Raw genomic sequence first — 8,677 nt, 5'->3', positions numbered from 1 at the left:
TGAGCACCTTCATGCGGATGTCTGCCGCTTTTTCTCCTAATTTCTTGTACTTCTGATAAAGTTGCTACTATTGTGTCTATAGAGGACCTCTCTTACGTCCAAAACCTCTGTGTGGAGGAAAAGATGGATCTTGTCTTTAAGATCACTCGTAGCATGTATCAGGCTTCTTTCCTATTTGGTTGCTGTTGGTCGAGGAGACGTATTGGAGGCCGAAAATCCCTACAAAGAAAAGGACAATTGGAAACGAAAGTGTGAGGCTATGGAACATAAGTATCATGCCTTTCATAAGGATCTGACTGCGCTACAGAAGAAAGTAAAGCATGCCAATTCTCTATGAGAGGACGCGAAGACCTACAATTCTCCATCTACTCTGGTTGCTTGCGTGGCTGAGCTAGAGGCTGCTATCAAATAGAAGGAGAAGCATTATCAAGATGCCTTAATCTTGTTGCGGAGAAAAACTTTCAAGCGAAGGACGATTATAAACATTTTCTACTAAAGCCTGAGGCTCATGTCAAGATATTAAAGACTCTTGAAGACAAGGTTTCCATTCTAAAGACGACACTCTTTTATTTTGACCAATAGACTATGTAAGTTGTGCTCGGGGTCTACAATCAGGTCACCGAACATGCGAAGAAGATATGCCTCACCGTTCTGATTCTTTTTGAAGGGTTGAACCCTTTCCAGGCCCCTCCTGAAGGAAATCCAGCCAGTGATCTAGGTACCCCAACCTCGGGCGCTTCGGCTTGACCACTCCTCTTCTTTTTATTGTTTTGTGTCTTTCCTATAACATTTTCTAGTCCATTGTGCCTTGGATGTAATCATTGATATTTATAAAAAAAAAAGTACTTTTACCTCAATGGTTTATACATCATTTATCTTTTAGTTCTGTACTTGGTTTTCTTCATTTGTTGCAACGTTGTAGTTCTGTCTGCTAATGAGTTGTTGTAATGCCATGGTTTACTTGCCATCTTTGTAGTGTGAAGTAAATAGGCCACCGAGGTGTTACCGGTGTTCACCGATGGGTCATAGGTCTGTGCTTTGGTATCTGCGGGAAACTGTATGCGTAGGGAGGGTGTTAGAAACCTGAATGTTTGCCTTTAGGAGGAAAGAAGGAGTTTCATTGAGAAGAAGTACTTGATGTGTTCTTCACACTTTCCAGATAATGGTATTCATGATTTCTGGCTTAGTGCATTAAAGGTAATCAGCTCCCATTTCTTGTTGTCGTGTTGTTCCGCTATATTTAGAGTTTGGTGGCCTGCTTCTTTTAGCATTTGCTGTAGTATTGCACTGACATGTGCGCTGTATTTAATGTGTTACTTGAGTCTCCCATTGTGGATGTATAATAGATGAATAAGAAAGGTTCCTAATTTTCATGAACACTTGCAGTTACTATTATTACCATAGAAACATATCATATCACACATTCTATAATGATTAGTAATTTAATTTTTCATAGAAACATATCAAAACATATCATGTACTCTTACTTTTTTTTAATTCAAATCATAGAAATCAATCATCATCTTTATCACTTAAATAGAAAACAAATATAAATTTGACATACAAAGCATACATAGCCCTTTATTATCTTATGTCTCTTCTAACCTCGTGCTTGTGGCATCGGGTACACAATTGGTGATGTTTAACATGACACATCGATTATTGAATGATCTTTTCTAATATACTATGTTAATCATTTTAATCTCTGCAATCATTAGTCTCCCTTAAGGTGACATAAGAGTCGTCACCCTTCCTGGGGGCGGCACATCTCCCGCCCTTGCCAAGTCTTTTACAAATATAACACTATAGTTCGTAATATATCAAAGAAGATATGACTAATGCCTATGAGAAAATGATTTGCTCAGGATGATAATGCGACCTAATAGACAGGAGATTCTAAGAAATAAGTTCAATGGATACAAGTTGTGAATAATATGAGGTGATCGTGCTAGTATAAATAAGAGAAGCTTGAATCTTGAAAAGAAAAGTGGGTGAGATAATAGAAACTTTTAATGATTCTATAATCTATATGAGTAAGTAACTAGCTATATGAGTACTATTGATAGATTCAACCGTGTGATTGTGGAATTTAGGCGGATTCCTATGAAATTTTGAGGCAGAATTTCTAGAGCCTTCACTTAACCACGATTCACGTTCTTGGCCAATCAAAACACTGACTTATTATAATACACCCAAAAAAGATTGTGTGCGAGTTTGATGACTGAGAAGGAGTTTCAGAAAACCGTGCCATTCTTGTTGAATCGAAATTCTACGTGCTACACAAAGGTTCAAGTCGTAAACAACTCTATTTATGCACAATCTTAAAAATGTTTGAATTTACTTCTGAAACACTTTTTTAAATTCAAGTGGAGGATGAAACATGTTAATATTCAATAAGGAGATGAATTTGAAATTTTTTCTTAAGTCCCACATTGTTTGAAAAAATAAATGTGTTTATGTGTTAGTTGAAATAATTCCTTAGTTCCACCTTAATTAGATTAGAAATCTTGACTAGTTTACTTCATTATATAAGGAAATCACTTGTTTCATTCCAAAATACACAAAAAACTTCAATCGAGTTTTTTCTTCATCACCCTCATAACTCCGGGTCTTTTGACTTGTCAAAGCGCCAACTTCTCCCCTTTTCTCTCTAATCGTTGATTTTTTCAAGTATTTTCTTGAATACTCGTTGGAGTTGAGAAATCATTTGGAGTGGCCAAATGACCAATTTTTAATTCTCTTTGGATAATTATTTGAATTTCTTCTTGTTTGAGAAATTATTACAACTAGTCTTTTTACCACACTAGTACAAAAATGTTAATTTACACCCGTTTTTTATTAAATTTACACCCATTATTTTTAATAAAAATCGGGTGTATATCCACAGGGTGAGAAATGTCTAACGAATTTACACCCGTTTAAAACGGGTGTAAATACGTTCGTAATTACTCCCTATTTTAAAAATATCGGGTGTAAATACGTTCTACGTTACACCCTATTTTAACAAAAATCGGGTGTAATTGGGCGTAATTACGTTTTTAATTACACCCTATTTTAACAAAAATCGGGTGTAATTGGGCGTAATTACGTTTTTAATTACACCCTGTTTTAATAAAAATCGGGTGTAATTGGGCGTAATTACGTTTTTAATTACACCCTGTTTTAATAAAAATCGGGTGTAATTGGACGTAATTACGTTTTTAATTACACCCTGTTTTAATAAAAATTGGGCGTAATTACGTTTTAATTACACCCTGTTTTAATAAAAATCGGGTGTAATTGCGTTTTAATTACACCCTGTTGCACCCCAAAATTCGCCCATCTAATTATTCCTAACTGGCTAAGTTTCACATTCTTATGCATCTCACATTTTCATCCACTAGGTCATTTCACATATCATGCATCATTAATCAATAACTTGACATCGGGATCAAAGATCTTATTAATAAAAGTTTCTCTATGGTTTTGAGGCTATCCTCTTTATTCAAGGTTGTCAGGCTACAATAGCATCTTCGTCTGGACTTCTCAAAATACCAAGGATTTAAACAAGTTTATTTGGAACTAGTGCTTTGGAGCTCTCTCAAGTCAAATTACCAAAGAACATCTCAAAAAGAATTAGGGTTTTGGATTTTTATGTTTAAACTTATGGGGATTCGTCAATTGATGATTAGATTTATGGTTATATGGTCATCATTTTTTATAGGTTTCAAACCATATTCCTTTTCAAGGATTTGTTAAGGCTTTGAATTCAAATTTGCACTCACATTAATTGGATGGATCAAAGTTCTTAAGCATACAAGATTGGAAAGTATCACATGGAGTATGGTAGGTTATTTCCAAGATCAATGAGTCATTTGCCAAGACTTTGACTTTTGGTTAAAGTCAACATGGAAGGTTGACTTTTGACCAAAGTCCTTGCTGTGCTGCTGGTACTCATCTTTTGGCACTTATTCAAATATTGCAAGAAGTGGTAAAGGATTGGAAAAGTTCTAACAAAGTATAAATTGGAAGAAAAGGAGATGCAAGCTTTCTTTTAGGAGACCATTCAATTACATGTTACAAAATTCAACAAAGTCAAGGTAAGGCTACATTTCGTTTCACTACTTACATAATCCATCTCAAATACATCCATTTCAAAGTCAGAGAAAAAAAAAACTACACAAATGGTTGTCCCAAGCATAAGTTCCTAAAAGTCTACTTGTATCTTTCCCTTCCAAGCTTTTATATCTTCACACACCATGTTCAGAACTGAACCGAGCAAGTTACGTGCAAATCAAATGCACTGAATCTTCATCCAATTAGTTCATACAGAATCAATTTAAGAGCTGCACATGTAATCGGCCCTGCATCAGTTCAGAAAAATAGTAGGCTAATCAAAGAGCTTCAATTACAGAAAAATCCAGGAAATACATTCAGCAACGTCACCTTTTATTCAAACTCAGTACAACCGGTTCACAAATGAGATGCAATAAACCATGTTCAGCATCTAACTCAAAAGAGCCTCAGATAATAAAATTCAAATCAAGCATATACCGGCAATGACTATAGACCTGCAACACTCATGATGCACGTATCCAATGCGTTACGTAATTGCAGCCTTGTTCGGATCCAACACGTCAACGCCAATCCACACCAATTCATAAACCCTTCAAAATAATTCAGTTGTCCTCTGCATCAATAAAGCAAGTCAGTATATTCACTTCTGACTGAAGCACCAAAACGAGTTCCACAATCTCCCTTGAAGTCAGAAACAGAAATCAGAACTGTAATTAACCTCCTAACTCTTTCTATAACCAATTATCAACACACTCCTAATTTTCAACCTGTTTCTAACTCCTTATATGTAACAAGTTATAACTAACCACTAACTGTCATAACCACCTAACTACCTATAACAGAATCAGTTGTAATTTCCTAACCACCATAACAGAATTACTAACCGTTTTCATAACCAAATAATTGAAACCTAACAGATTATTCAAAAGAAAATCAAAGAAGGGACTCACCTCTATAAATCAGAATTTGGCTTCAGTTCTTGGGCTCTCTCGACACCACTTCCACCTTGACTCAACCATTTTCTTCAATCTCTTCACTCTTCCCATTCAACCATTCTTCTCTCATCATTTCACCATTAGCTCCACAACCCTTCTTCAATCACATTCTTCAACCTCTCTCCACATTCGTCAATCCAGCTTCTTCAAACCATTCACTCACCAACAGAAAAGAACCTTCGTAGCCAAACATCAAACTCTCTTAAATCTCTTCAATCAGAATTCCCTAGTCTTCTTCATTCGCGTTTCAATCTTCAACAACATCCGTCTCGCTCAATCTTCGACACCAAGACTCCTGCAACAAGACGTCGATCAGTGCTCATCGCAACATCGTTCACACTCACAAACGCATAAAGAAAATAGAAGAAAAGATTCAAAGTCGGAGAGAAGATAGTAGAACAAGAAGAAGAAGGGAGATACGAAACAGACATCAACTCTTACCTGAGATTGAGGTTCTTCCACAATTCCTTCGCGCCATACAACTCGATTCGGAAGTTTCTCTTGGAACTCTTTAAGCTCTCTCTTTCGGCGAGTCCAGGTTCGTTCCCTATGACCTTCGACCCTTATCTGTGAATCTATGATCTGATTAGAACTCCGCTTGCTTCAATTTTGAACGCTTCGATCTCGTTAATTCATGAGCTTGTTGCTAAATCTAACTGCTGGTTCTTAATTGGAGTACATTTTTTAGATAGGGTTTGTGTTTTAATCATGGCGGTTAGGGTGATTTTTGTGGCGGCGACGGCGGTGATCATCCGCCGGAGACCACGTCTGAGAGATGATACGAGAGCGAGGGAGAAGAGAGACGGTTAACCCTAAATCCTCTTTCTTTATTCTTATTCTTCTTCATTTTCTTAATTCGTTTTTTATTATTATGTTATTGTTTGAAAACGAAAAAGAATCTATTGGATCAGATAATTAACATTGGGCCACGAATTGCTTTTCATCCCCAGTGGCCCAGCGCACCATACTTGTTTTTGGGAGAATCTGAACAAAAAATCTCTTGGGCCATGCCTGTTTCTTGCACCCCCGAGGCCCATACTGCCATTTTTGGCAAATCAATGCTGTGACGAAAACACTATTTTGGGCCAGACCTGGGTCCTACGCCCATTTGCTAGATCACACCATGTAACTCATATTAACACCCCCTGTTTTCTTTATTCTTCATTAATAATTTTAGGTTTACTTAGTCTTTTTTACCAATTTCTTTTAGGTGATAATCACTAACTTTCTACCCTCATTTTAGACCTTTAGCATATTTTTGACACATAAAGATAATCTATAAAAAATATTAGTTTAGACTAATCATTTTAGTTCTTTTTTTGCTTAATTAGAATTCAATTTCCTTCATAAAAAACAATATAAAAATAGTAGTATTCTATTTCATTTTTGTACTATATTTTAAACTTGATATTTCATGCTTATGTGTGTGACTTTGTACCATTGCGCCATTCTCAAATTTTGCTTCTAATGTGACTTTATTTTCATGTCTCCTTTATTCCTAACTCTAGGTAGAAACCATGACAACATTAGGACTTAGAAGTTCCCTTCATAACATTAAGCTAGTTTGCTTTTCCTTTTTCTTTTCAACTTTAAAACATTAATAAAGGACGACGCGAATCATGCTAAATGCCTTTTTTTAGTGTGAAAGAAATGATTGGGGCGTAGGCCCCGATGTATGTTCTTTCCCACTTAGCGGAAGAGAAATGATTGAGGCGTAGGCCTCGGTGTATTTCTTAACCGTTATTTAGAGAAACGATTGTGGCGTAGGCCTCGATGTGCATTCTCTAAATATTCAAAAATTGTATTTCATTTAGAGAAACGATTGTGGCGTAGGCCTCGATGTGCATTCTCTAATTATTCAAAAACTGTTTCATTTAGAGAAACGATTGTGGCGTAGGCCTCGATGTGCATTCTCTAAATATTAAAAAAAAAAACTCTTTTTTTTATGGCATGATTCAAGTCACAAATTAATTTCCCTTAAAAGACACCCAACCAAAAACATTTCAAAATATCTAATAAAGGCTCAGACCTAAACAAAGTAAGGAAGTGATGCGAAGCCTTGTAGTGGGTTTTGTCCATCATGGAATTACACCTAAAAAACACAAACCAATTGCCTCTCTTCTATCTCTTGCCTCCGAGGCATTCTTTCTCTTGCCTTCAGGGCACTCTTTCTCCTAATCGGACACGTTACTTCCGCTCCATTCCCAGCTTAAGACTCCAGAGGTCGAGCAGCAGAGTGCGAATGTAACTGTTCCACTAAAAAACACAAAAACAAACAAAACTAAAGAGCCGAACTACGACGCTCTGATTCCTGAAAAGGATATGTAGGTATTAGGTCGCGGGGCCTAAGCGAGCACAACTATTTATAAACCTTATTTTCCCCGTGTTTCTTTTTCTTTCATTTGCATGCATTCCCTTAGTAATTAAGCTTTAGATTTATAGTACACACCCTTTAGATAGCAACAAACATAGGTGGATACCATCGAGTACGATGGGCGTGAGGGGTGCTAGTACCTTCCCCTTGCGTAACCGACTCCCGTACCTAGATTCTCTGGTCGAAAGACCTCGTTCTTATTCATCCTAGGTTTTCTGATATTCCTTTCCCTTGATGGGATAAATATATTTGTGGCGACTCTGTTCATATTTTCGCGAGCGTGCGACAGCTGGCGACTCTGCTGGGGAACTAGCTTAGTCGATCCTAGCCTTTGTTTGTTTCTTTTCTTTGGGTGTTTTTCTTTGTTCATATGCTTACATCTTGTGTATATATGTTTTTATATCATGTTTATTTCTATTTGCATATCATATTTACTTTCCGCATGCATCTGGACTATATTATGGGTCCCCGTGGGGACCACATATTTTCTCTGTTTGCAGGTTGGGTGGGATGTTCTATGAGGTAAAAGGCCCAATACCCAGGCCATGAGTGATACCTTAGGAACTAGGAATAGAGTGGCCATGACGGACAGAAGACGTATGTCTGATTGCTCCGATCATGTATCCACGGGCAGAGCTTGGTTGAAAGAGGCAATATCGTATGATTGCGCCTACTTTCAATCCTCTGTTGGCTTTTTGACCTACCATATACTAGATCCTACCTGTGAGAGGGGTTGGGAAATTTTGTTTTGCAGGAAAACATGCCTCCATCCTACCCTAAGCCATTCAGACTATCTATCATAATCAACGTCGAACCTCTGAATCTGGAGGTTTGACCTTATGTGACTTATGCAAAGGTTATCTATCAGAATCAACGTCGAACCTCTGAATCTGGAGGGTTCGACCATCTTTGACTTATGCACAAGCAATTTATCCAGAGAGCAACGTCGAACCTCTGAATCTGGAGGATTCGACCATATTTTATTGACCATGAGAAGATGTTATCCAAAAGGCCTTGATCCTTGATCCTGATTTATGATACATTTGCATCTTCATTAATTTGCATTCATGCATGTGCATCCATGGTTACCAAGACTCTTACCACTCTTCCTCTCCATCAGATCAATCAAGACGATTCCTCCACACCGATATCTGACAAGAGCTCACAGAAGAAGAATCATGGGGAATTACAAACAAAATCAAGCTACTATCTAAGCACCCCATGCCTCCTCATGAGGGTACCTTCCACCAAA

This window comes from Vicia villosa, unplaced genomic scaffold, assembly GCF_029867415.1.
Source record: "Vicia villosa cultivar HV-30 ecotype Madison, WI unplaced genomic scaffold, Vvil1.0 ctg.000004F_1_1_1, whole genome shotgun sequence".
Lineage (NCBI taxonomy): Eukaryota > Viridiplantae > Streptophyta > Magnoliopsida > Fabales > Fabaceae > Vicia > Vicia villosa.
Note: the sequence above shows the minus strand (reverse complement) of the source record.